The sequence below is a fragment of the Meriones unguiculatus genome, chromosome 10, assembly GCF_030254825.1.
Source record: "Meriones unguiculatus strain TT.TT164.6M chromosome 10, Bangor_MerUng_6.1, whole genome shotgun sequence".
Taxonomy (NCBI): Eukaryota; Metazoa; Chordata; class Mammalia; order Rodentia; family Muridae; genus Meriones; species Meriones unguiculatus.
In genome coordinates this window covers 61,978,321-62,006,253 of record NC_083358.1, presented here as the reverse complement: position 1 = coordinate 62,006,253, position 27,933 = coordinate 61,978,321, and the positions used below count along the sequence as shown (strand labels likewise).

Genomic DNA, 27,933 nt, shown 5'->3' with positions numbered 1-27,933 from the left:
TGCTTGGAATTAGAGCTTTTGGCAAGATCAACGCTCGGTTAGTGTCACACATCTTTAATCCCAGCACTCAGGAGGTGGAGGCAGGTGGATCTCTCTGAGTTTGAGACCTGTCTGGTCTACACAGTGAGCTCCAGAATAGCCAGGGCTGTATAGAAAGACCCTGTATCAAACAAAACAAATAAGCAAAAATCCTGTTAAGACTTTAATGACATCAGGGTGGCTCCTCAACCAGGGGAGCGTCTAGCCCAAAGAAACAGGTGACAAATATCTCTTCTCTCCTCCCTCTCCCCTCTCCTTCTCTCCCCTCCCCTATTCTCTCCTCCCCTCTTCCATATCTGCTGTTTTCTTTCTCTCTCTTCCCCGATTTTTTTTATCTTTCCCATATCCATCCCCAGTGGTACTCAGGATATCCTTACTATTAACAATGACTCTGCTCTCAGAATTCTTGTCCCTCAAGTCTAGCATACAAAAAGGACCGTTAAATGAGAGAAGGCTTCTTGTTGAAGAAATAAAAACTTCCAATGAATGTTAAAAGCTGGTTTGTGAAGATGGGGCTTGTAGGTCAGCAGTGAAAAACATGTTTATCATGGGTGAGCCCTGGGTTTAATTCACGGCATAAAATAACAATAAATAGTAAAAATAACAATAAACAAGGGTCAAGTGTTCGTAAGAATTCATCTTGGGGCTAGAGGGATGGCTCAGCATTTAAGAGCCCTGGCTGCCCTCGTGAAACACCCAGGTTCAGTTCCCAGCACACACATGACATCTTCAAGATGTCTGTAACTCTAGTTCCATGAGATCTGACTCCTTCTTCTGGTCTCCACAGGCACCAGGCACGCACACGGTGTAGTTACATGTGTGCAGGCACAGTAGGCAAACACGTTAAAAAGTTAATGTGTTAGAGAAATTCTGATGAAAAATGTTTAGAGGTTTATCTTCTATCATGGTTTCCTGAGCTTAATAGTAGATACTTTTCATCTCTTTATCCAAAGTGACCAAGCACTTCTGTATGTGTTAGACATACAGAAGTCTAACACAGTGTCCTTATTCTGGAAAATGAATGGTAGATGAGTTAAAAAAAAAAAATGTTTACACCTAAGAAATCACTCTTTCTGTTCTTGCCTCCTCTGCCTCCCACCCTCCTGAATGCTTCTTCTATTTCTTACAGCCCTGCTTCACTGCCGACCACTCTCACTCAGGAAGTCCCCATCTACGCTTGCTGGATAGCCAACCATTTGCCCTCGGTCTACGATGATAGACTCCTTTTTCTCAGTGGGGCTCTGAAGTCTCCCCTAATCTGGTGATTCCAAGTCTTGTAGGAAGGTCAGATAGCCCTCAGGGCAGATTATAGGCCAAGCCCTTTCCTGATAAGGAAACTGCTCCAACAAGCATCTAGGAATTCCTAGAAATGGCCTACCTTGCTAAGGATCTTAGTCCAGCAGTGACCTTCAACTGTACTTGAAGATTTTTACAACACCCACACACACCACACACCCCCAGATCCCCACATCGCCACCCTTCCATACCCACCCCCATAGGATAATTACTACATTCTCCTTCTGTGATAGGACCATTTAAGTATCCCTGACTCCCTGACCCCAGTGAATCAAACACATTCACCCTCAAAATCCCTCCCTCTGCCCAGGGTTTATATTGCCCTTGATTTCACATGAATAAAGGTACACAGGTCTGAGCCTTCTCACTTCAAGACTGTCTGAGATTCATCATTTATCCTCTGCCAGGTCACGTTTCACCAGGTCTGGGCCTCACCAGGCCTGTGTCTTGGCTGCAAACTGACCAGGCATGGGCATTGGCCCACACCTCTGCCAAGCTCAGCAGGGCAGCTGTAAGACTTTGGCATCTCTATAGGCTTTGGACCGCCCATGTTTCCTTTGCCACCAGCGTCCTCATGCTAAAAGAACTAAACTGTAACACTCTGTGGAAAATGGTTCTCACACCCTGGCTTAGCACACTTGGGCCTCAACCTAAGGTACTTTAGCTGCTCCTGAGAGAAACAGAACCCCCTGTTCTCTGTCTCCAGGAGACAGACTCCAGGACCTCAGCTGAGATCCAGACCTGGCCAACAGAGAAGGACACCACTCACCCACCCCATGCCAAGAGCACTCACCTCCCATTTCCAGTGTAGCTTTCTGCTCTTCCTTTGAAGCTCCCTTGCTGGCTCTAGGGAGCCATCATGATATGCTGTTCTCAAACCTGAAGCTTGCCAAAGTCCCTAACATATGCTCTGGTTAAATATTGAAAAATTCAACAATCATTTACAAGTAAAGATTGACAAGTCTTAGAGATTGGAAGGGAATCACAGAATTTGGTGGTTTCAAAAATATTTCTCTAGCTAGTGACAACATTGTAAGCTTCGGCTTCTTCATCTGCAGAATGAAGCTTCAGGAGCACCATTCCAGCTTTGGAGAAGTTCAAGGTCATACTGCAATCCAGCAATGGAACTCCTCCCTATGGAAGGCTACACTCTTCTTTCTATGATATGACGGCCATGTATGCAAGCCAAGACAACATGCTGGCTTGCTTTCCTTACTTTAAATGTGTAGCAACTTGAAGACAAGGAGCAAAATCTTGCTTCTTCAGGCCTTTTAGTGTGTGTGTGTGTGTGTGTGTGTGTGTGTTTTAATGAGTATGAGTGTTTGGCTGCATGTATGTATGTGCACCACATGCATGCCCCATGCCTGAGGAGACCATAAAAGGGTGTAAGATCCCCTGGAGCTAGAGTTATGTGTTGTGCCACCTTCTGGATCCTGGGAACCAAACTCAGATCCTAGGTGAAAACAAGTTCTCTAACCACTGAGCTGTCTCACAAGCAACTGCCTCGATGCCCATTAATAAGAGTACTTAAGAACCAACATATTTGAAGCAAGGAAGGTGCCTAGTAACTGCTTCTGAGTTAATGAATGGGCGATTTGAATGAATGAAGGACTTCTGAATCTGTATATGGTAGTTTGAGAAACAATTCCTGAAACCAATTCCTACTAAAAGGTCTAATCAACACCAGCTACTGCTAGCCCACACTTCCATCTATATGGCCTCTGCTACACATTCTTGTCCAACTTCTTGAGTTTCCAAAATGACTGGTAATCCTGTGAGGCTGAGAACCTGGTCTATTTCAATCTCCTCTCCAGTATGATGCCCTATTAGGTGGTGAACAGTCAAGAATGTTCAGATGCAGCTACACAGGAGTGAAAACAAATAAGTGATGCAGCGCCTTGGACTGCACAGATGAGAGCAGGGATTGTTCGCTCATTCTCTGTCACTGAAAGGACATTCAGTGGACAACCTTTGGGCCCTTTGCTCATCACTTGGGTTTGTAATCCCATGTCTTGCAAGAACAAATGACATGTAAGTGGGATGTAGTGGCACACGCTTTTAAACCCAGTACTCAGAAGGCAGAGGCAAGCAGAACTCTGTCTTGAACAAAACAGAAACAAAACCAAAAATGAACACACACAAAAAAAGCAAATGACACCAGGAGCCCACTGATGACAGCACACACCCTAAACTGGCTTTCAGTCCTGTTGCACCACACGCCCAAGTGCCATCTTGCACTGCTTATCACTGGTACCTCTGTTTCCATCTGTGAAGTAGAATAATCATAGCACCTACCTTAGAAGGGTCTGATGAAGAAGTTCCTGGTGTTAGCTAAAAGTCTGCAGCTACTGAAGCCAGTGAGCTAGCTCAGTGAGTACGGGGGCTTGTCACCAAAACTAATGACATTAACCACATCCCACGAACCTATGTGAGAAAAGGAAAGGATCAACTCCTGGCCTCCACACATACCATGACATGCATGTACCCCCCACCCACATACACAGAGAGAGAGAGGCAGGAGGACAGAGACATAGAGACAGAGAGACAGAGTCCCGCTGCCATAATCACTTGTGAGAACACAAAAGACACAAGACCTGAAACTGCAAGCACATGTGTGACCCAGAGATCATAGGAAAACATTTGACAGTAACACAGAGAAGCAGTTGATGGCTTGAAGGAGGTGTTCAAAATAGCTGCAATGGTTCTCCATGGCAAGCAACCTCCTGTGAATCTATTGTTGGAATGTTTTGTCTTGCTTAGTCAGGGCCACACTGAGGACGAGTGAGGACTCCCAAAAGACAGTCTGATTTGCATGATACAAATGCCCACTGCCACCAGCTCTCACCACTAATCCTGCGCTCGAGTTTGACAGCCACACCTGCAGCCTGGCATCTCGTCTTGGGCTGTACTGGAGCAGGGCTCTACCGGCACCTCCTGGTAGACTCCTGCTCATCACACACCAGCCAAGGACACGCCACACTAAGGCAAACCCTCCCTCCTCTCCCTATGGCAGCCACCCTCTATTTTGTTGTTAGGTCTTCAAAGAGAAGCCCAGATGCCTGCTCTTCTGCCCTGGACCTGGCTGCGGCCAAGTCCCTCAGCTGTCAAAGAATGCGGTGCACTAGACTCTTCCAGGCTTCTACATGCTAAGCCTACACAGACATGTCAGGAAGCAGGAGAAACCACCACGCCACTGAGGAGTGAGGCATCTCCCTGAAGATGGAAGCTTCTTTCTTCAGGAAAAGGTGGCTGATGTCTCATAGCAATGGAATTAAAGCAAAGAATAGGGTGAGCTTTGTACCTCTTACTCTAGACTCTATTTCACCACAGTGGCTTTTCCAGCCACAACCCAAAACAGTAAGGTGACCTGAAGCCACTCCAGTTAGCCACAGATTGATCTAAAAATTATTCATTAGCCTCCTTACCACGATGTACCCATTTCAGGATTAGCTGCTGTCACTATGTTAGCATTCCTTTTCAAGGGGCTGAAATCAAAATCCCTGCATGAATGGCACTTATCTTACCTGTTATGAGGGTGCCCAGTAGTTTGCTATCATGGTTCGTTATTCTAGTATTTGCTTAAGCTCTCTATCCTGTTGGTTAAATGCATCATTTCCACATTGCAGATTATATGCTGCATGCAGGAAAAAAAAAAAAAAAAAAAAAAAAGAAGCCTGCCATGGCTCTACTGTAGTCAGTGACTCTTCCATTGTATCTGTCATACAACAAGATCCTTTGATGTTTAACAGTCACCCATGCACACAACACAAAGCAGGTCCCCGAAAAAAAAATGCCTCACAAATAAGTCTAATTTGCTTGTAAGTCAAGGCTCTTCAGTAAAACACTGCCATGCCTATTTAAGTAATTTTAGCACGATATTAATTTAATGACGTTTATTCCTGGGGACAGCCAAGCTGTCACTTTGTGACTGAGGCATGAATACATATGCCTGTCTACCAACAAAAGTTAGAGAAGCTGGTATCTGCAAGGGACCAGAAAGAATGCAGACTGGGACAACCCAATGTATTGCTACTTGATAGAGCACCACCCTTCGGTTCTCGTGTGCTCATCATCATCTGACCCAAGCAAGCATATTCCATCCGCGTAAAGGGTCAATTTTTTAAGATTAAAAAAAAATCATGTAAATGTGTGTACATATGTGCATTGATGCCTGCAAAGGCCAGAAGAGAATGTCAGATCCCCTGGAGCTGGAGTTACAGGTGTTTGCGTGGGGAGTGCTGGGAATGCATCTCAGGTCCTTTGCAAGAGCAGCGAGCGTTCTTAACCACTGAGCCATCTCTCCAGCCCCACAAAACACAATTTAAAAAAAAAAAAAAAACTGCATTTTAAAAGCAAGGGCATCCCTCTTTCAATAAGCCAAGTAACAATATAAAAACTAAATTCAGAATTCCTCATGGCCTCCGCACACGGGAGAGAGAGGAGAGGGAAGGGTGCTGGAATGTGCCGGGCTCGTGGTGTGGCTCCTGCAGAACACAAGACAGGCACAAACCTCTTGAAGCGGTCGGAGTCCAAGGTAAGCTGCTTCACAAACACTCAGCCAATAATAAAATGTTTTGAAAAGCACTTAAGCTTAATGGGTTGAGGTGTTAACTCCGTGGAAGCTCTGTTACTATGGAGAGGGACTTTTCAACAACACAACAACGATGCCACAGGCCAGGAAAGAAGCGCCATTAGGAAGAGTCACGCCACACGGAGCAAACCCACAACAAAGCCCTGTCAGGCCCAGGAGAATAATGAAAGGACCAGGAACCTCCAGCTAGTACCACGATGGCCTTTGCATTCTAAGATGCCTGGTGAGTTTCATCGGGCTTCCTGATTCCCAGCCTTTGAGGCCAATCCTCCAGCCCCCACTCTTCCCGCCCCTTCCTAGCTACCCTAGCCAGTGACCAGGTCCAGACCTCCTAGCACGTGTAGGCTTGTAGCACGCTCCCCTGCTGGCTTGTAGGCCTTCAACACACACTCTGTAAGACTCTCTCACACATGGTAGGCTACAGGATATCTTCAGGACCAGGAAGCAGCCTTCGACAAAACCTGGCTTTCCCTTGTCTAAGTGGGTGGTCTTTGGTGGTGTGATTCTGTCATTTCCTATGAGGGAAAGCCTTTGAAAAGATTCCAGTCTCCCAACTCCCTTCAGCACTGTCCTCCCCTGAAAGCTCACATTCTATCGCCCAGAGCCACCTGTCAGTCTTCCTTGGGGTAGCACTCCAGGGAGCAAAGTGGTTCATGCTAACACCATCTGACACATGTACTCCTGATGGTCTTCTGTGGTGCAAAACACTGGGAAGGGCCAAAATGTCAGCGGGCAGAGTGTCTTTGACCCATATCGTTCAGTCACCTGAGCCACTGCTGATGGCTCAGCAGTAATTTAACACCTTGAAATCCATCCTTCATCGGACGCATGGAGTCTCCTGCCCTGAGACATACAATGATCCTTAAAGCAGATCGAATGTTCTTTTTCAATGAACTAAACAGAACTCTGTCTACCCAGGTGGAGGTGAAGTGTCTAGGGTTTGAGTTTTCTAATTACACACATGTAGAGTACTGGCTTAGTTTCTTTTGCTGTCACTGTGATAAATTACCCTGACAAATGCAAAGGAAAGATGGGCTTTTTCTTGGTTCACAGTCCCATGTCCCAGTCCCCAGTCAGGGAAGCACCCACAGACAAGAAGCAGAGAGACACAATGCTGGTGCTCAGTTCACTTTCTCCATTTTGTACAGTCTAAGAGCCCCAGCCTGGGGAATGGTGCTACCCACAGTGGGCAAATCTTCCCACCTCACTTAAAGCCATGAAGTATGCCCAGAAACCTGTCTGTCAGGACATCCTAGATTATGTCAAATCGATAATAACTCAGCATCACAGTTTATTTCTCTCCCTCTAGTCAGGAGTGCCTTGTTGATAAAAATCTAATCTATTAAAAAGGAGATGAAGGGAGCTAGATGGAGATAGAAACAGCTCAGTCTGCAAGTGTTTGATACAAAAACATGATCTGAGTCTGAAAACCCATGGAGGCAAACACTCATAATCTCAGTACTAGGAAAACAGAGGCAGAAGGATACTTAGGTCTTACTGACCTACCAACTTAGCCTCAAAAGCGAACCAAAGTTCTCAATAAGGGACTCTGTCTCAGAAAGCAAGGTGATGCCAGGCACGGTGACACATTCTTCTAACTTGAAGGCAGAGGCAGGTAGATTTTAGGTGTCTACATAATGGGTTCCAGGCCACTTGTGGCCACGTTGTTGAGACTCCTTCTCAAACAAACAAAAAAACATGATAGAGATTGTTAGGTGTCTTAATCTCTGCCATCTACAAAGAAAAAGACAGAGACAGAATGTAAAAGAGTAAATATTATCTGCCACTGGTCCTTGGCTGTAAAAGAGCATCTGATTAAATGCCATTCTTGGGCCCATGAGAGAGCAGGATAGACCTGACCCCTTTACCAGCTTGTGCCACCACGTGTGCAGGCTTTTGACTTACCCTTTTGTCCATTTCTCTATGAAGGTACAAGGTCACTATAGCTTCTGGATTTCTGTTTTTGAGGATCTCTAGCTTAGAGTGTTATTCCATCCATTACAGTAGTTCAAAGCTGACCACACCAGACCAGCCACAGTTCTGGAGTTTTCTCTCATCACCTCTCACCAATGCCCATCTTGATCCGAAAATGTCCAGTTGGTGGATCTTTAAAAATTGGCGAGAGTGATTGTAACTCTGGTGGTGGAAAAGTAGAGACAGATTGTTGGGGTTTACTGGCCTAGCCAACCTGCAAGTTCCAAGCCAGCAAGAGACCCCGTCCTAAGGAAAGATACTTAAGTACACATGTACACACATACACACACACACGAACACACGCGTGCAGACACACTATACTACTTCTGAGCCATCAGTGATGAGATAGCACAATTTACTCCTTAGCTACAGTTCACTAAATTGTGGGGAAGCCAATGATGAAGAAACGGCCCTTGCTGACATGCCTTATTGACAGAGCAGCCGCACAAACCACGTTCAATACCTCTCCAAGTCAGCTGCTGGTTTGCTTTAGGGGCTAAAGTGCGTGCTGCCAGCACCACTCACAAACAGCCCTTTCGTTATTCCACCCCATTCAGGGATTGCTTAATAAGCTGGTAGGTTTCTCTTCCGGGCAGAGAGAAATCAGCAAATCAGAAGCCTTCCAAATAGACTGGAAGTGGGTGGTTTTATTGTCTACATTCCCAGTCACCTTGCCAACAGCCCTCGGGATTCAGAAATGTCATTACAGATTCTGTTCAAGAAACACAGGACCCCTAAACATGGCCGAGGTCACCCCACGCTGCCTCCATCCTTGAGGCACACTCCGAACTTGGGGAAACGTGGCCAGGACAGAGCTTCTATTCTGTCTGATGCCGTACAGCCTGTTCAACTTTTGCATAGCAATTCAGCAAACACAGTTTTAAGCATTCAATTCTACTTCGACAGCTCCTTAAAATTCCCTGCAATATAATTATACTGATGGGAATGCAGAAAGATAATTGCTTTTAGAGGAAAGTTTCTCCTTTGTTCCATGTTCATCTGGCTTCCAGAAATGGAACAAGAGCCCTTGAACAGCAGAAATACGCATCCATGTGTCTCTAGTTATCATTTATTTACAAAGATAGACCTTGACAAATGTAATTTGTTCAATAAAATTAAAAGGACGCACGATAATTCACTTAGACAAAGAGACTTGAAAGGAGACGTCATCGGCGGCCATGCCGTCCATCATTCCAAATGATCAGCTGACTTTGAAGAAGTGGCAGGTGCTCGCCTTTTGGAATGCAGCATTGAAACAGTATTTAGAAGGGGGAAGAAAGAAAGAGAGCTAGGAATTGGAGCAATTCTTTATTCAGGCAATAATTATACAAATTAGATCTATGAAAGCCGGAGAATGACTGTGCCTTGAACCCTGTCTGTATGCATAGAACAATGGGGAAATTAATAATTAAATCTATTACATATGCTCATAATTCAATACAAAAGATACCTCAGTAGTTCAAACACTCCTGTATTTTCATTTGAATAAGGCTTTCACACATTCTCCTCATTATATATGTATTATATTTTAAATTTAACAGCTTATTTTGTTGCCTTTATGTTTGAATTAATAAGGACACACTTTAATGTACTAATGGGGAATTGCATTAGCTGGCTTTGCAGACATAACTTTGAAAAATCTCCGGTTTCCCAAGGGTGAAATCAATTTGCCCCATAACGTGTTGTCTCACAGACACATCTGGAATCTTGGAAGAACAGCTCCCCTCTACGAGCTTCTGATTTGGGCCTCTGTATTTGAAAGAAGATCCCCGGAGTAGAAACCTTTGCTGAATCGAACAGAGCCACCAAGATCATCTGTGGCATTTGGCAGCCTTTTAGGCAGCTAACAGGATTTGCATGCTTGGCCTGTGTTATTTTTCCAGAAAGCAAAAATAATTTTCCTAGGAAAAAGTAAGGGTTCATTTTTAGTCTAATAATTTACACTCATACCCCACCCCAATTGCCTGTACTTCTGCCTCTCTTCATGAGCCACTTTCTACTCTTCTCACCTGTGGAACATGAATAAAGCGAGGAAATCGGAGGGAGGGATAGAGGGAGGGAAGAAGAGAGAGAGAAAGAGAGATCCTATAAAGGGTAATAGTGGTAGGAGGGTCCCCATAACTACAGAGATAACAATGAACTCTGCCAAAATTACTGATCCAGAACAGAAATCAAGGGTGAACCAAAATCCTAGGGAACAAAACGAGCTCACAAAGTAGAGCCCAATTTCCTAATTAACAGAGTGACTCTACTGGAAGATTGAATACAAGGTTACAATCCATCCCTCCATCTAACCTCCCACCCCCCAGAAAAGATACAAAGATGTCACCAGCTACACAAGAAAAGGGGAACCCAAACCAACCCCTCCTTGGTGTGTAGGGGCTGCCAACATAGCCAGCGCTGGGCTGGGCGCACGTGGGCCCACTTGACATTGCAGTATGACAGGGAGGTTTGTGCCTTCGGAGGAGTGCCAAATCCAGTGACGCTAATTGCATTGCAGATTTCTAGCGTCATTAGCAATTCTTAAAATTGCATTTATGCCGCTCAAGTTCCCTATTCCCAGCCTGATAGACGGAGGGGGCAGGTCTCTGAAGGGGCTCTAGGTTACTGAGAAATTCAATTGGACACGTTGGCTTCAGGTGTGCAGGTGGAGGCTAGCCGGCAGGGATTCACAGCTCAGGAAAAAATGCTTGTTTGTCTTATTTTAAATGCTGATTGCCGGGAGAATAAACAAAACCCGCAGCTAAATGGGCCTTAAAGGAACACTGGGAATTTTGGAGAGAAAAAAGCCTTACTGAGTAACAGTTGGAACTGGCCCTGTGGGTCCTATGGTGACAGGCACCATCCAAACACCCCAAGCAGTGAGGCAACTTGCATTGGAAAGAGTTGGTGCAGAAATAACCACCCTCCTTTTGTTTGTTTGTATTTAAAACAAATGAAGAAAATCCAGATGAATTGGTGTTTCTGCTTTGTTTGTTTGTTTCCTTAAAGAGAACATATTTGCTCATTAGGAAGGCTAGACAACCGGCTCTGGAAACAAAAGCCTCAAGTCAGTATCTCTCCAGAGCAATGGCAAGGATGTTTGCCCCATTCCCCAACACGCACAGCAGAGGTCAGAATCAGATTGTGGCAAGATTCTGGGCCAGAGCCCTGTGCAGTTGGGACTTCCATTGTGGAAGGAAGTCATCCAGCAGGCACCAACACCATCCCCTTCTGGGGTGGCCTCTGCTCTGAATCTAGCCCCAGAAAAGGGGGCTCACATTCTGGGCATCTCTTCTAGCAATTTAGCCCAGGTAATTAAATTGCTAAGCACGCATGCACACACACACACACAAACACATCATGTGCACACTTATAAATATGTATTTTATCTGAAGCACTATGTATAAACACATACGTTGGAAGGAGTATATAACTTCTAATTGGACCACCTTCTCAAAATAATCAAGCTAGTTTTAATAATGCTGCTTAAAACATTAATAATCTACAGCTTTCACACTTAGGGATGGCTTGCTACCTTAGTCTCATTCATAGTATTAACAAATGTCCGAAGTACCAGAGGACGGGAACTTAGAGAAAGGAGCTGTAAGCCGTCTCTGTCCACCTGAGGCAGGCAGCTCTCACAGCCACAGTGGTGTTCACAGTCCCAAACTGAAGAAGGGTTTGCATGTCTCTGGAGGGATCTCAGTGGAAACCCAGCCAAGTCCACTGGCTTCATCTGTGGACTAGCTAGCGAGGCCTCCTGAGCAACCTGTAGCATCTGAAGGTGATACCCCTTTTGACAGTGCCGAAGATCAAACCCAGGGCCCTGCATCTGCTAGGCCTACTGTATACCACTCAGCTACGTTCCAGTCCTAATATTTAAATTCTTAAATCAAGAGCAGGCCCCGTGGTATTACTGTACAAAAGCGTCTAGTATTCCAGAACATTCCAGAAGGGTCTAGATAAAACTCCGCCACAAAAGGAATAAGGAAGCCATGGTGCTCAGTGTCACATGTTTTATCTCCTATGCATGGCCACACCCTCTTCAAGAGCTCTGGGATGTTCTCCCTGCATCCTGAGGAGGAAAGGTACATAAAACGTGGCCTTTTTGTTCCCACAAGGTCATTTTGGTAACAGGCTGGGCCAAGGGCTTGGGTTTGGCAGTAACTGGTACTGTTTACTGAGCCCATTTCATTTGCCCCCACAGTGCTTTAGTTCAGATCGTACCTCTTATGATGTAGGTAGTGATGGGAAACTGAGCTGAAGACATGAAGCACCTTATCTGCCTGCCATCTTTGACTTTGCTGCAGCAGAGAGTGTGATGGAGAGGCCAGAGGCAGCCACGTGGAAGCCCTGATCTTGGAACCTGTCCTCTTCTCTCTCTCTTTCTCTTCTGCCAACCTCAACCCTTTATATTCCGCCATCAAGCCTTTGCTCTCATGGTCAAAGCACGTGCCGGAATTTTTTCTCTGGGCCTGTGGTTCCAGCCAACAGCAACACCCAGCCCTGCCCTAGGCATAGATGTCACAGTATTCCAAAAGAGTTTCTAGGGAGGGGGAAAAAAAGACTGTTGTGAAGTCAAGTTGCCACCAATCCAACAGCCCAACAGGTGTGTGTGTCTCCATGTGCTTTCAGCTTATAGGGGGCAGGAAAGGACCAGTCACTCCAGGATTCATGTCCAGTTCTTCAGAGTACCAAGCAAAAGGCAGGATGGTGTAGGCTGGGGGACATCCCATTCCAGTGTGTCTTACATTAGCACTCTTCGGGGAGGTACCCTGGCAAAGGAACTCAGTGGTGATCCAATGTGACCCAGTGGGGCTCAGTGTGGTAGGGGTCAAGGCTGCAATGGTGGAGGGTAGAGGACGGATGCAGGAGAGTAGGAGCTCTGTAATAGAGGGCGGGGACTCTGGTCTGTGGACCAAGGAGTCCAAAAGGCTGCCTGAATGGGGCAAAGGATAGGGTGTGGGAGACAGGAAGGATCAAAGACAGCAGGTGAGCTGCAGAGACCACCTGTTGGGTTGAGAGCTAACAGAGAATCTGCAGCTCCCAGCACAGAGGAATGATGGGAACAGAAAGTTGAGAAGCTCCAGCCCGACTCCAAGGGCTGCACAGACATGAGGAAGAGGAGGGACAGTGCCTGAAGCTGGTGACAGCTCGGCTGCTGTCACCCCATACCCCTTACGGTCCCAGGCAGGCAGGCTAGCAAACTCAGGAGCCCTTTGGGGTGGGGTTGGGGGATCTGTGGGCCCTGACAGCCTCCTGCTGATGCCACTCAAAGCAAACATGTAATTAGTAACGGGGCAGGGAGCGACCCCAGCAGGTGGAGGAGTAATGGAGGACATGAGGGCTTAGCCTTAGGTGCTTCTAACGCTGGGCTGCAGAAGCAAGGACAGATGCCCCTCACTGGGCTGTGCACCACCTGGATGTCCCAAGACAGAAGCCATGGGATAAAGGGATATGGTTGAGGCAGCTGGTGGAAAGCCAAAAGATTTCCCAGGACCACTCGCATCCTAGCCATGTTCCTGTGGTGCCACCTAGTGTCCATGGCTCAGAGGACACCCAGGCAAAGGCTTCAAACTCAGGCTGAGTCCAGTCCTGGGACTTCAGTCAGAACCCCAATCTTGAATGCCATGAGGTAGGATCGGTTAGGAAATTGGGTATTTCCTGGCTGTGGACCAGTGACACCCTTCAGCTGGGCAAAAGCTCACGTAGACCTCTCTTGCTGCCACTAAATCTAAGTAGCACATTTGCCAGAAGGAATGGGAAAAATGACGCTCCCTTTCTGAGACCATGAGGTGATGTCTGGTTTTTCCTCAATACAATGGCAAAGTCGATTATTAATCCATCCAGAAAAAATATAGATGCTGTCATCGTATAAACATGGGCCCCTGAGCAAAACTGAGCTCAGACCATCTGGAGGTTCAGCAAGTGAGGTATTGCTGAAGTTCAAGAGGGACAAGGAGAGTCTAGTTTTAGTTGATGGTAAATGGAGATGAGGAAAAGCCTCTGAAGGGGAAAGAATGGAAACCTGGGGGCCAGGATGTGACTCCAGAGTTCTGGCTTTGGCCCTGCTTGGTTATCTGTGTGACCTTGACCAAGGGAAACAGTGTTTCTCTCTCCCAGCAGCGCTGTGAGATCCAGATTGTGGATTTCCCTGGACAGATGAGGAAGCGGTGGCTCCAGGAGTTTATCCAAGGGCAAGCCCAGGTCAGTGGCCACACCAAGCTTCCAACCCGCATCTGCCCGAAGTTCACAAACAAGTTCCTCTGACAAGTCCCAGGCCCTCTGTGCTGTGATTCTCCATCTATACCAGGAAGGGGTCCCTTCCAGAAATAGCAAACTGTTACTGTAGGGTTTCATCGGTCCCTTAAAACTCAGTTTTAGTGCCCACAAACCCCACAGTGATAACAAAAGGGCCTTTTAAAAGGATTTATCCACCTATAAAAGCCATTGGGTTTTATTTCCCACTGTTGGCAAAGAACACCGAAACAAATGTGTTAGGACATCAAAACCCTTCTAAAATTTAGGGCAGGGGGAAAGGAGACTCAGAGCGTGTTAGGGAGGGATGATATGATGGCGTCCCCAGCAACAGCACTGGGTCCTCAGAAAAATCCAGCTGCAGGCATTGCTTATCTGGAGCTGCTGGCCTCCCAGGCTAATTGCATTCTGACAATGGTTTAGACTTGATAAACACAGCAGTTTATCTGGCTGCTGGTTCGGATCTGGACAGACGTGGATGGAGGCACACTTGCAGTAACCGCAGAGATAAAGCTGTCCTATCTGAGGCAGTTGATCTCCCTTCAAGGGTCATGTCCAGCAACTGCCAACCCCGAAAGAAGGAAGTGGGGGGCAGCAAGCAAAGGGGGTCACAGTGGGCCTTGTTTGCCTATACTCTCTCTCCCTACTGACCTTACAGGTAGCCTGCCCAAAGCACCAGACAGTTCAGTAAATAAAGTGAGGAAATGTGAAACTGGACCCCAAAGCCAAGGTTCCCCAACACTTTCTTGTCTGACTTGTTGCCTCAACACCACAGTGGGTTGAGTTAAACAATATCTGAGACCTTCTGGGCATACCGTGTAGCGCTCAATTGAACCAGCAGGGCACTTACATGTCTCACAAGAGGCCGGAGGGATCACCGGTAGCCATCTCCTTTTCTTTCATTCCTGTCCCTCCTTACACACCCCTCTCACCCCCTAGCTACATCTCCACATCCTCATATCGCTTCCCATTACAAGGCTGGCTAAGGCATACACATGACCCTTAACCTTACGAAAACCCAGTCCTACTGAGGGGACCACTGAGTACGGCCCCTGGGTTCATGGAACACCTATCTGCCCCTGTCACCAAGAACCAGAGCCAGGCTTGAGACGTAGCTCAGTGTAGGATGTGGAAATCCTGGTTTCTGGTGCCTTGGCACCACTGTTATAAAGATAAGCAGAAGTAAAGACGCCATGGTTGGTCCCCTCCCTCCTTTCTCCCAGTGTCCACCAGCAAACTCCTCTGCTTTCAGATGTATTCATGGAGGACAGTAGAAGTTTTCAGCAAACAAGAACACTGAGGTTGAAATATTGAGCAATCCCCTGCCTCAGCTGCATACTGCCTCACCCTCCAACCTGGGAGCAATTGTTCCCATTAGCAAAGCTATTGGTTCAGCAGGTTGGCAACCGGGAGTTACAGTCTAAACTACTCCAAACCCCGGCCTGACACCATCTATCTTTAAAAAACCATTCAGTAGAACTTTGCAGCTCAGCTACATCCCCACAGGAAGAATTCCCAAAGTGCAAGAGTGAATAGAGCAGGTTCTCCAGAGAGACCTTTCCACCTCAAGAAGCTCCGACCAGGAATCTCTGCCCTTGTTTTCACTTTGGGCAGAGGAGAAGAAGGAAACGAAGGACTTTCCTGGAAGGAGTCCTCTAGGGTTGAAGCAATCTCTTTATTGGGGGGTGGGGGATAGTCATCACTCCTCCAAGCTCCAAGCTCTTCTGGACTCACAGTAGGTATTAATTAGGTGCTGGCAAACTGAGTGGGTACCAGTGCTGACAGATTTACACGGTATATGTAATCAGTTACAAAATTCTGCCAGCCAAGGCTAGCCCCCAACCCCACCCTTTGGGGCAGCCCTACTGTCTCCTACTTCTCACTCTACTCAGCCTCTGGCAATACCATGGCCAGGATGTGAGCCCAACCCCCACAGCAGTCCTGTTCCTCACCCTACGCCCATGTCTGTTTTCTGTCTTCCTTTTGGGCTGTGATTCATGGCAGATATTAAAAAGGAAACGGCACCCCTCATTCTTTCTACCATTGCTCTTATCTTTACAGGGTTCTTACAGCTCTTTTATGTGATGTCACACACACTCACACACACACACACACACACGAGCGGTGTTGCCAATCTGCCGCAAGCCCCGACGTCAACATAGAAAAGCTCCAAACAAATGCCGGTCTCCGTGAGGTATCTCTCTCAGGCACAGCTAGGGAACGCCTAAAGATAATGGGGGAAGGGGGCTGGGGGTGGTGTCTGCTTCCTGGAGCAGGTGGAAAGTTCTTTACCCTCTTGTCCTCTGAGGTCATGGAAGTCAGCTTCCTGCTGGGCACAGCCCAGTGAGAAGCTTGCTCAAAAGTGTAGGCACCAGGTCCTGAGCCAAAGGGTTAGATGGCCATCCCTCCTTTTCTTAAAAACAGCACAACAAAACAGGGTTGTATGTAGCCCAGGCTGGCCTGGCCTCAAACTCACTATATAAACAAGGCTGATTTTGAGCTTCTAATTTTCCTTCCTTTGCCTCCCAAGTACTAGGATTAAGGCATGAGCCACTTTACCCCGTTTTGAAGCTCATTTTTTAATGTCATAAAAGACATGCAGCACACATCTCTTACTCCTGTGTTCCTATTGAAACCAAAGAGGCCAGAGGAGGTGGGGAAGCGAGAAGCTAGCACTCATGCAAGAGCTGGTCACATCTCAGAAAGCTCCCTCCCTTTCTTCTCCTTCCTTTTTCTTCCTTTCTTTTTATTTTTTATATTTTTAGACAGCGTCTCAGCCCTAGATGACCTGGAACTTCAGAGGTAGACCAGGCTGTTCTTGAAATCACAGAGATCCACCAGCCTCTACCTCCCAAGTGCTACGGTCAAAGGCATGAGCCTCTTTGCCCTGCTTGGGAAGTTCTTCCTTCTCTTTGGATGGACATCCTCTTCATTCTCTCTTTCCTCAGTCATGCTATCCATGTGCCTTCAATGGCCTCACACTCCCCACATCCCAACCCCACTTGATCATTTCTCAAGACTCATTGAGTCAATTAGCTCTCTATTATTGTGACAAATACCTAAGATCATCAACTTCTAAGAAGAAAACTGTTTTGACTAGTAGTTTGAGAGTTTTGAGTCCATGTTTGATTGGCCCTCTGGGCTTATGGTAGCACATGATTGTGGGTAGTCTAATTAGGGTTACTGAAACACCAAGACCAAAAGCAACTTCTAAGGGAAAGGGGCTATTTTGCTTACACATCCAGAGTCACAGTCCATTGAGGGAAGCCAAGGCAGAAACCACAACTAAGCAGAAACCTGGAAGCAAGTGCTACCGCAGAGGCCATGGAGGGGTGCTGCTTACTGGCTTACTCATCAGGGCTTGCCCAGCCTACCTTCTTATAGAACTCAGGACCGCCAGCCCAGGGATGGCACCACCCACAGTGAGCGGGGCACTCCCCCAGCAATCACTAATAAAGAAAATGTTCTACAGCTGGATCTTATGGAGGCATTTTCTCAATTGAGGTCCCTCCTTTCATGACTCCAGCTTATGTCAAGTTGACATAAAACTCACCAAAGAAGTGGGAGTGTGTGATGGAGCAATACTGCAAGCAAGTGAAAAAGAGAGAGGAAGAGTCAGGGCTTCCATAAGTACCCTTTTGAGGACACAGGCCATTAAAGGCCTCTCACGAGGCCTGGTCTCTTAAAGTTCCCACCACCTCCCAATAACTCCGAGCAGCAACCATGCCTTTAACACCTGGACCTTTGAAGAATACTTAAGGTACAAACTAGAACACTCATCTCCATGCGGTCCTTAGGAAAGCCTGCCCACTTCCAAGTGGGTGGGTCCCACGGAGAAAGTCTACAGACAGTACTTGCAACTATTGTGTTGGAATGCTTGACTTAATTGCTTCCCTTAGTTACTAACAGCTCTTTAATTCTATTAATTTGTCTGCCCGTCTATTTGTGTGTGTGTGTGTGTGTGTGTGTGTGTTTGTGTGTGTAATGAGTGGGGGTGGTCAGAGGGACAACTTTTAGGAGTTAGTTAGTTCTCTCCGAGAAAAAAGATGCCCTTGAGCCGGGCTTGGTGGTGCACACATTTAATCCCCATACTCAGGAGAAAGAGGCAGGTGAATCTTTGTGAGTTTGAGGTCAGTCTAGTCTACAGAGAGAGTTCCAGGACAGCCAGGGCTGTTGCACATAGAAACCCTGTCTCAAAAAAAATAAAATAAAATAAAATAAAATAAAAGGAAAACAAACAAAAAAGAAAGAAAGAAAAAACATGCCTTTATTGAGAGAGTACAGATCTGTCTTCCTCTTCATCCCTATATGTACTATTGACCCCCAAGCAAGGCTGGAGGTGTCCTTTCTTCAAGGAAGGAATGGCTGTAGAAGCTGGGTTTCTGCACTTGCCTCCTGGCAGTCAATAAAACCATATTGGAAAAGCCCGGTTGAATCAATCAGTTGACCAGAGAACAGTAGCTGACTTTATGTGGCCTGTGGCTCAGCTTCCAAGATGCCGGGCTGATTTTCTTTTCTCCTGCTTCCTATTCCCTGCCTTGTAACAGCTTCGCTAAGAGAGAAAAGCTAAAGCGTCTCCAGGGAACTCTCACACAGAACCCAGCCTGAATATCTGAAGGCCCAGCACTCCATAGAATGAAGACATGTAGGCCAGGAGGAGAGCAGCGGCTGGGAAGATCCTGTTTCTTTCAGGCCTGTTTCCAGCTCCATTCTGGCTGGGCACGTGGGTTCATTTACATGGCTGGTTTGGAGCCTCTTGGCAGATGAAAGTGCTGGAATAGCTTTATATGTGTTGCTCATCATTAAACCTCCCCTTCAGGGTTTCTTGCCGCCTTTGGTTTGTGTCTCAATCTGGAGCAAATTTAAGCAAAGGTTTGGGCCTCTGCATTTCCTTGGTTTAATTAATAATTCATAATAAAAATTTAATCAAGGCATAAGCTTTTGTGAAAGGTTATAAAACACTCTTATTTGCCCTGGAGATCAGAATGACCACTTTTAAAATCTGTGAAATGATGGGTTTTTTTTTTTTTCCCAAATGAGGAAATTTTACTCTCGACTGTAAATCTCAGCTGTTTGCCATATGTAACCACAGAGAATCTGTTTATTGACTTAGTATATTAGAAGTAGTTAGGCAGGAAGAAAAATAAACCCAGACTCCAGACGGGAGAAAGTGTAGGGAAGGAATGAAGAGCCGGAGTCAGAGTTGCAGAAAACACGAGCCTCAAAGAATAGCAAGAAGAAACAGATGGCGACCCCACCTCTCCAAGAGGTAGGCGATAGGAACCAGAGATGGAGGAGACCCAGAAGCTGCTGGGGGTAATCACAAGCCACTTACAGTCTTTGCAGAGGGAAGCACACAGCAATAAATGGAAATCAGACCTAGGGAGGAGGGCTCCATAGTTGGGTGGAGTCCTGGCTGAAGTCTGTAAACACAGATGCGTTGACACCTCCCTGAAAGACCAGAACAGACCTTCTTGCCTATGGCAGAGAGATGTCTAGACCAGGGCTCACCCAAACACTCACCATGAGCGATGCCAAACCACTAGGAAAGCTACCTTGAGCCTCCACTTGGAATGTCTCTCAAGCAGGGCCTGGTGGGGCACATGCCTGCAATCCTGGAACAAAGGGGATTGAGGCAGGAGGATCAGAAAGTCAAGGCCAGCCTGAATCACATAGGATGGCCCTGTCTCAAAAACACCAAAGCGATCAAAAAGAAATGGCAAAGTTCCCGTGTGGCGCCCCTGTGCAGCCAGTTCTCAAAGCCTGCTTTCAGGTTCTGACCACGTTTTAGGATCCTTCAGCGCGAACTAATTTATGGAATTTTTTTTTTTTGAGAGAAACACAGAGTTGGTGTAGAAGAACGGGATACCACCAACATTCTCAGTGGATAATAATCAGTTGATCTCTGTCTTAATCAGCGTAGTTGCAGATCATTAAATGTGTGGCTATCCTCACCTCACAGAGTCTGTCCGGCTCTGAAAGAAGGGTATTAGCAGTGTGAGGAGGGGGGAGATGGAGACAGACAGGTGAAGCAGCCTGCACGCTGCTAGTGACACCACAGGCCAGTTTTGGGGTCTTCTGACTGCAACCTGTATAGCCCCCATGGCCCTGTCCTCCTTGACTGAAGACTGAGTAGAACAGAGGAGTTAGAGAGGCGGGAGGGGGCATTAGGAGGAGAAGCCCCAGAAAGGCCTGCTGCAGGTCCCGCCACCACTGGCTCAGGGTTCTGAGGCTGAACCAGTGGAGTATAGGCCAAAGGCATGACTCCTCGGGGCCTGAAGCCACCATCAAACCCCCCTGTGTGGAGGAATCACTCCAAGAAAAACAACTGGGCTTCTGGCTTGCTAGCATTAACTTTAAATTAAAAAATATTTGGGCCCTTTCTCACTGGAGCCATTCCTCCCACCTACAACTCTGTCCTCAACCCCAGTGTGTCCCCACAGAGTCTGTTTCCCCGCACCCAGATGAAGAGCCGCTGTGGGGGAAGGTGTTAAGTGGGTGGCATCCCGGAAGGACCTACACAGCCCTAGATGGTTTTAGAGACTTCCTAGTTTAGATCAGTACACATGAGATAGGAAAACCTGGGCCTCCACGTTACGGTCTGAGCAGAGACACCGGAGGTTGGAATGAGAATGACCCCCTAGGCTCATGTACTTGAATGCTTGCTCTCTGGTTGGTGAACTGTTTTGAGAAGGATTCAGAGTGTGGCTGTGTTGGAGGAGGTGTTCACTGGGGTTGAGCTTTGAGGTTTCAAAAACCCGTTATAGGCCAGTTCCCCCTCTCTGCTGCCGTGTGTGTGTGTGTGTGTGTGTGTGTGTGTGTGTCTGTCTGTCTGTCTGTCTGTCTGTCTGTCTGTCTCTATTTCTCTCTGTCTGTCTGTCTCTCTCTGTCCCGTGCTTTCTCTCTCTGCCTTCAACTTGTGAATCAGGAGGTAACCTTTCAGTTCCTGCTTCAGCGTCATGCCTGCTGTCATGCTCCCTGACACGAAGATCATGGACTCACCCTACAAAAGCTGTATAACTTCTATAACTAATCTTCTGTAACTATTTCTTGGAACTAGAACTAGTTCTTGCCTTGGTCCTGGTGTCTCTTCACAGCAATAGTAGCCCTAACTAAGACAGTGACTTCCTAGTGGAGAGAAGCATCTAGAAGAAGAGACCAGCAGCGAAAGTGTCTGCTACCTGAGCCAGCAACAGTGAGGTCCAATGGCCATGATGAACCAAACAGGAGTAAGCAAGCCACTGGCTTTGAGGAACACTTTCCCAAGCACTAGGGCCAATCCCCTAGTGATTGTAATTGTTTCTTTATTACAAAGGTTTGGAAATACTATACAGAAAGGTTTCGTTATAAAGAACTGTATGAGAAATCACTGTTTAAAAAGAAAATGCCAGGCCTTAAACAGCTAGCGAACGCAGAGCAAGGCAGCAGCAATAACTGCCGCCACCCATGTTTGTTTTGGATAAGGCACAGATTAAGTTTTGTTTCCTAGCTGCGGTTTCAAGAGAAAAATGTGGTGGAGGGAAACATCTGATTCGTCAGGGAACTCGGTGGCCCTAAGATAAAAAACATGGCAGGGCCGTAAAATAAGCTAACTGACAAACACAGACTAATTCCACCTACGTGAGGCATCCAGAATAGTCAAATTCAGAGACAGAAAGGCAGGGCCAGGCAGTACAGTGGTGGCTGTGGAGGAGGGGTCAGGCAGACACTGGGGGAAGGTGACACTCAGTGGGAGCAGGTTTCTGGTAGCCATGAGTTTGCGAGGAGAGCCATGCTGGAGATGGTGGGCACCAGTCAACAGTAGCATTGTACTCAATGCAACTGAATCCACACATGAAGATGTCTAATATGCTGCACTGTATAAAATGTGCATTTCGCCACAATTCAAAAACAAAAACCAAAAAAAAAAAAAAAAATCACAACTTAAAGCTGAAAAGGGAAAAACAAAATAGGACCTTGGGAGCCGCTGTAAGGTGAGAAGTTTCTCCTCTGAGCCCCAAGGAGATTTGAAGTGGCGAATGATAGCTCAGCTCACACTGACAGTCATGTGCTTGGGCTCAGGGCAGGCTGATAGCCTCGCACTAATACGTGCTCAGAGCACAGTTGGGGCAAATGATGTTACACAGCCTGGGTACCACACTAGTCACTCTGGCTGCCAGAATGGCCGTTGTCTCACGGGGTTTAGAAAAGTAGCCTATCTGTCCCCTGGTTCTGGTCAACTCAGGGTATCTTTGTGTCAGATCACCCATGCCCAGGCCACTAGTGAGTCTTGCTAGTGTAGCTGTGGGCCATAGCAAGAGCTAACAAAGATGCCAGTGGCTCCAGGCCCCCAGGCTTCAAGGCTCTCCCCTAATGCTCAAATAATGGACATATACCGAGAAGCCAAGGTGAGAACATGCTGCTTCCATGTTCGGCTGAGGGTTCCTGAGGAGCTCATCCACATGCCAAGAGTGGGCCAGTCAGCCACTTCTCACATTCATTGCCCTGGATGCCCAGTGCCCACTAAGTCTGACACCTCCAGGCCGCTGGAGGGATCCACAGAGTAAACACAGTTCTCTCCCTCAGTCTGCCAGAAAATAATCAAAACCAAACTACTAATTAATACAGATTAAGATTGTTCTGTGGCTAGCAAGATGACTCCTGGAGTAATGGTGCTTGCCACCAAGCCTGATAATTTAAATTCAACCCCCAGGACCAACATGGCAGAGAAAAAAAAGACCCACCTCCTGAAATTTGACCTCTGACCTCTGACCTCCAGAGGCATGCCGTGAAGTGCAAGCATGCATGCATACACACAGAGACACACACAAACACATACAGAAATTAGATAAATAAATTAAAAGGTCTTTTTAAATTTAATGAGAATAGATACGAATTAAATACAGAAACAGAAATTCTTAACCCTGTGATAGGGAACCCTGGCTATCTTGTAACCTTATCCCCTTTTGCTGGGATGCATCAGGGACCACTCTACTCTCCTCCCCCACTGAGTGCTTCAACATTCCCTCTGCCCAGGACATTGTTTCTCAGTACCTTTTGGGCTCTAAAAAGCAATAGATGTGTGTCAGACTGCCCCCCACACCGTGATATTAACATCAGAAACAAAATTAAGCACTGAGAAGTCACATCATTTAGTTCTTTGTCACAAATACAAGGATGACTTTCACACGCCTCAGTGCCCACCTCCAAATGAGCTCTCCTTTTCTCTCTACAGCATGTGACAGAGATGCAGTGAGTCTGTCCCCATCCTGTTGTGTTTTCAGAGCTACAGACACCATCTGAATTCAAACCCTCTGACCGCCCACTTCCACAATGAGGAGCAGCGCACTCACGTCCTTCTGCGTGTACTCAGTCCTTCTGGCACTGGGTAGGACTGGCTTGTGGCTTAGTAATTTGGGGGCTCATTTGCAAGGCAAATGCAAACTACCTAAAATTAGGGCTCGGCGGTGTGGAGCGCTCACTGAAGATTGCTTTTGTTTTGTTTGAAAACCACAGTCTTGCTTGACAAGATGTTACCACCAATCTGGCAAGGGAACCGGAGAATCGGATCCCTTTGTTCATTGCAGAAAATCTCTTCCATTTTCCTGAGTGACAGAGTCCTGTGGGAGGTAGGTCACTGGCCAGTCCCAGCTGAGAACGGGCCTGAGAGGGAAAGGTTAGGCTAGAAACCTGGAGCCCTGGGGGTTGGTGTGAGTGGTGGTACTGCCCGGCAGGGCTGCCCTGAGCTCCCTTTCCTCTTAGGGAAAGTACGCAGCTTCTTCAGATCTTTATTTCAGAATCCACCAGAGTCTGTTCCAAATGTGGGGGGTATAGGCGGGAGGGGCAGCAGGGTGGTTCAACTTAGTTTATTCTTGGCAAAACAGATCTTCCTGAGTCTCGGGTTGGGGCGGGGAGCTGTTTAGACAGATGTAAACAGGCTCTGAGGCACTTTGGACATCAAATAACACCAGCAAAGCAACGTTGAGATGAGTTAAGTGTAAATCAATCAGAAACATATGGGCTACATTTCCCTGAAAATACACAGAGGTTTACAAATTGCAGGCACAGGGGCTTGGCAGACACAAGGCTCATTTTGCCAAACCTAAAGTGTTTGGAGGAGATTTAAAGAAAGCAGAATGACCCAGAATGCCTTCAACTCTGCCATCCCTGACGATGCCGGTCACATCCCACAGGACCACAAATATTTAAGTACGCGGGTTTTAAGAGATTTGGATGTTGGATAAACTTAACTGCTCACAACAAGCAGTGATTCCTTTCCAGATAAATGTTCACAGGAAGGTTCCGTATTCACAAAAAGCTCAGGCGTCTACCTGAGCGGAGAGACGCTTGAACTCAAACCGAATGGGATGCAGACTCTGCTTTTCCCAGCAGGGGTCTCTCTTTGTGGGCAGGGAAGGCAGCATCTTGCACTTGTGGGTGTGTGGGTGTGTGTGTGGGGGGGTGCTTTCAGTGATACAATCACTGTTATCTCTCCACACAACACAAGGTTGCCCCAGAGAGCTATGAGGTATTTCCATCCCAAAGGAAGGAGGTCTAAAAGGAACCGAAGCACCCAAGATTCATTCCCCCATTTATTTTTGAGATTCAAAGGTAGAGTGCTGGGCTGGGCAGGTGACTCACACACAAGCACGCACATAAAAAGGAGGGCCTGGTGGCACACATCTGTAACCCCAGCAGTACGCAGGAGGAGACAGAAGGGTCCCTGGAACTCCTTGGCCAGCCAGTCCAGCTGAATCAGTGGGCTCCAGATTCAGCGAGAGGCTCTGGATCAAAACTGAAGATGGAGGGCTGGGGATGGAGCTCAATGGTAGAGGGCTTGCCAAGGATTCCTCAAGTCCTGCGTTGGACCCCTGCTAGCCTGTACACTGGGTAGGCGAGCACATCTGTAGTCGAGGCACCAAGGGAGTGGGTATAGGAGGATCAGGAGTTCTAGGTCACCCATAGCTACCAGGCAAATTTTGAGCAAGTCTGGCCTACATGAGACCTTGTCTCAAGAAGGAAGATAGGGGTAGGAAAAGGAGGAGGAGGAGAGAGGGAGAGAGCAACTGAGGACAACACCCAACATTGACCGTTGACCTCTGGTTTACACACACACACACACACACACACACACACACACACACAGAGGGATATAATTCTATTAGTCAGGTGGGATGGCACTCATCTGTAATCCCGGAACTCAAGATGGGACCTTGTTTCAAAAGGGGGAAGGAGAGGGATGCTATTAAAGATGTAGCAGATTCTGTGATTTCACCCTGAGGTGGCATCAGATACTCAGACAGAAGCAAGAGACAGCAGACATGGATACTTCTTGGTGATGTCCCGTGGATAGTGTCTCTTGAAGAAAGCCTCCAGCCAGGCACAGTGGTGCATGCCTGTAATCCCAGCACTTAGGGAGGCAGAGACAGGCAGATTGCTGTGAGTTTGAGGCCAGCCTGGTCTACGAAGTGAGTCCAGGATAGCCAAGGCTACACAGAGAAACCCTGTTTCAAGGAAAAGAAAAGAAAAGAAAAGAAAAGAAAAGAAAAGAAAAGAAAAGAAAAGAAAAGAAAAGAAAAGAAAAGAAAAGAAAAGCCTCCAAAGAGATTAAAGGCCCCTTCTGTCCTTCTTCAAATGCCATATGGACAGAAGCAAGAATCCATTTACTGACTCCACATCTGGAGCCTGAAACAGTCCCAGAATCCCCACAGTACTGGAGAAGTGTGGGTGGCCTCCAGGTCCTTAAAGATGCCCAGATGTAATGAACAAAGTGTCAACTGTGTTTGACAGTGGGACCAGTAAACAAGGATGAGACTAGACAGTAAGGTGTGTCCAAACAGTGCCCGTAGGCCACATACATCGAAAGATAGCTATAGAGTCAGCCACATTGAAAATGGCAATGCCATGGTTGCAATGCCAACAGGTTGAAGAGCCCTGGTAGACATGGAAGGCTAGTGTAGGATGGCCTGGCCCACAAGCCATGCCCCCTCCTTCTTCAATCTTACCTCCCTCCCTTCCTCCCTCCCTCCCTCCCTTCCTTCCTTTCTTTTTTTCTTTCTCTCCTTCCTCACCTGTGACACTAAGCCACACAAAATGAAGAACATCCCCAAGGGTTAAATATAATACCTAGGAGTAAGATCATCAGGGGCCAAGATAAAAGAGAACTAGACAGTACACCCACCACTTAGGATAACACGCAAGGTCCCTTGCATTCTTGGCCACCCTCTGCAATCCTTGCCTTCTCCAGAGGTCCTGGAGGTCACAATGTTGCTTAGATATGGCTTGTCTTTTAGACTATGCTCTGAAGCAAAGAGCTTTCTCCACATCACTCTAGCACCAGGGAGAAACAAATAATCAAACAAAACCTAGACGAGGTCATCAGGAGTGGGCTGATGTTTGAGGGAGAAAGGGTATGGACGCATGTGAAGCAAAGGAGCAAAAGGATGATTACCAGAATAGGGAGCGTAGGACAGTGTACACCTACAAAAGACTTATGATGACAGTGGAGTCGGTCCAGAGACACATGAGCAACCAACCCCTCTCCGTCCTGCCCTAGAGAAGAAAAGAGGACCCCAAAGAAAGCTCCTCACAGAGGCATGTGCACAGGCAGGACAGGCCTCAGCCCCCCTTAGAATCACAGTGCTCTCTCACCAGAGCCCCCACACCCCCACCCACCCCTGTCGATTTGGCATCTGGTTGTCAGACCTTTTTGTACAGAACAAAGGGTGAGGGGGCCAGGCAACTGCCGGCAGCAGGAAAGACAAGTGCCTAGTGTTTCGCTATGACAGGGCCCTGTTGGCTTTCCAAGCAAAGAGATGCAAATAATGGCAATGAAAAATGCAGGGGAGGAAAACTTGTCTGGAAGCAGACGTTCTCTTTGTTCTAGAGATCCCCGTCAGTGACTCTCCCATGAAGCAGACGGATGGTAAGTGCCCCGCCCTGGGCCTGACCTTGGTGAAGCTAGCTGGATGTCCGTATGCATAGACCCTGGTGTTCCCGCTAAAGGTCTTCATCATTTACCTCGAGGACAGGCCCCTTAATAGGAAAGTATTGGAAAGGCTCCATTTTATACTGAATATGAGAAGAAGAGGGTTAAACTTGAAAACTATGAGGCAAAAATCAGAAAAATTGAGCTTTTCAAGCTTTATACTTAATGTAACTTAAATTATAATTATAAACATTCATTAATTCTTAGTTTGAACAAAAAAAAAAATAAACACCATTTGCTTTGTTTTTTGTTTCCTCTCGTTTGTTTTGTTTCTTTAGACAGGGTTTCTCTGTGTAACAGAGCTGTGGCTGTTCTTGACTCGCTTTTTAAACCAAGCTGGCCTCGAACTCACAGAGATTCACCTGCCTCTGCCTCCCAAGTGCACCACTACTCAGGCCTCTCTGGAAAGTTGTAATCAAGTGATTGCATAACAGCATTACAATCTTTGCCTTTACAGCCAACAATATAAATAGGGTATTTTAATTTTTTCCTTCAACTAATTTTGCATGTATAGTATGTTAGGTATATGTGTTCATATGCGCATGTACATGTGTAAGAGGAGACTAAACGTCAACTTCAGGTGTCTTCCTCAGTGACTCTCTATTTTATTTTTCTAGTTTTTAAAAAAAGATTCATTTATTTATTTATTTATTTATTTATTTATTATGTATACAGAGTTCTGTCTGCATATAGACCTGCATGACAGAAGAGGACACCAGATTTCATTATGGATGATTGTGAGCCACCATGTGGTTGCTGGGAACCGAACTCAGGACCTTTAGAAGAGCAATCAGTGCTCTTAACTCCTGAGCCATCTCTCTAACCC

The 27,933-nt window shown here is 46.8% G+C and overlaps 1 long non-coding RNA gene across 1 annotated transcript; it reads left to right on the top strand.

The window, feature by feature from the left end:
- Positions 1-6,016: 6,016 nt before the first annotated feature.
- LOC132656870 (uncharacterized) lies at positions 6,017-27,195 on the top strand. Its single transcript, XR_009594652.1, has 4 exons — positions 6,017-6,149; positions 23,355-23,507; positions 23,636-23,748; positions 27,006-27,195. It is a non-coding gene; the product is annotated as an uncharacterized LOC132656870 (long non-coding RNA).
- Positions 27,196-27,933: the final 738 nt, after the last annotated feature.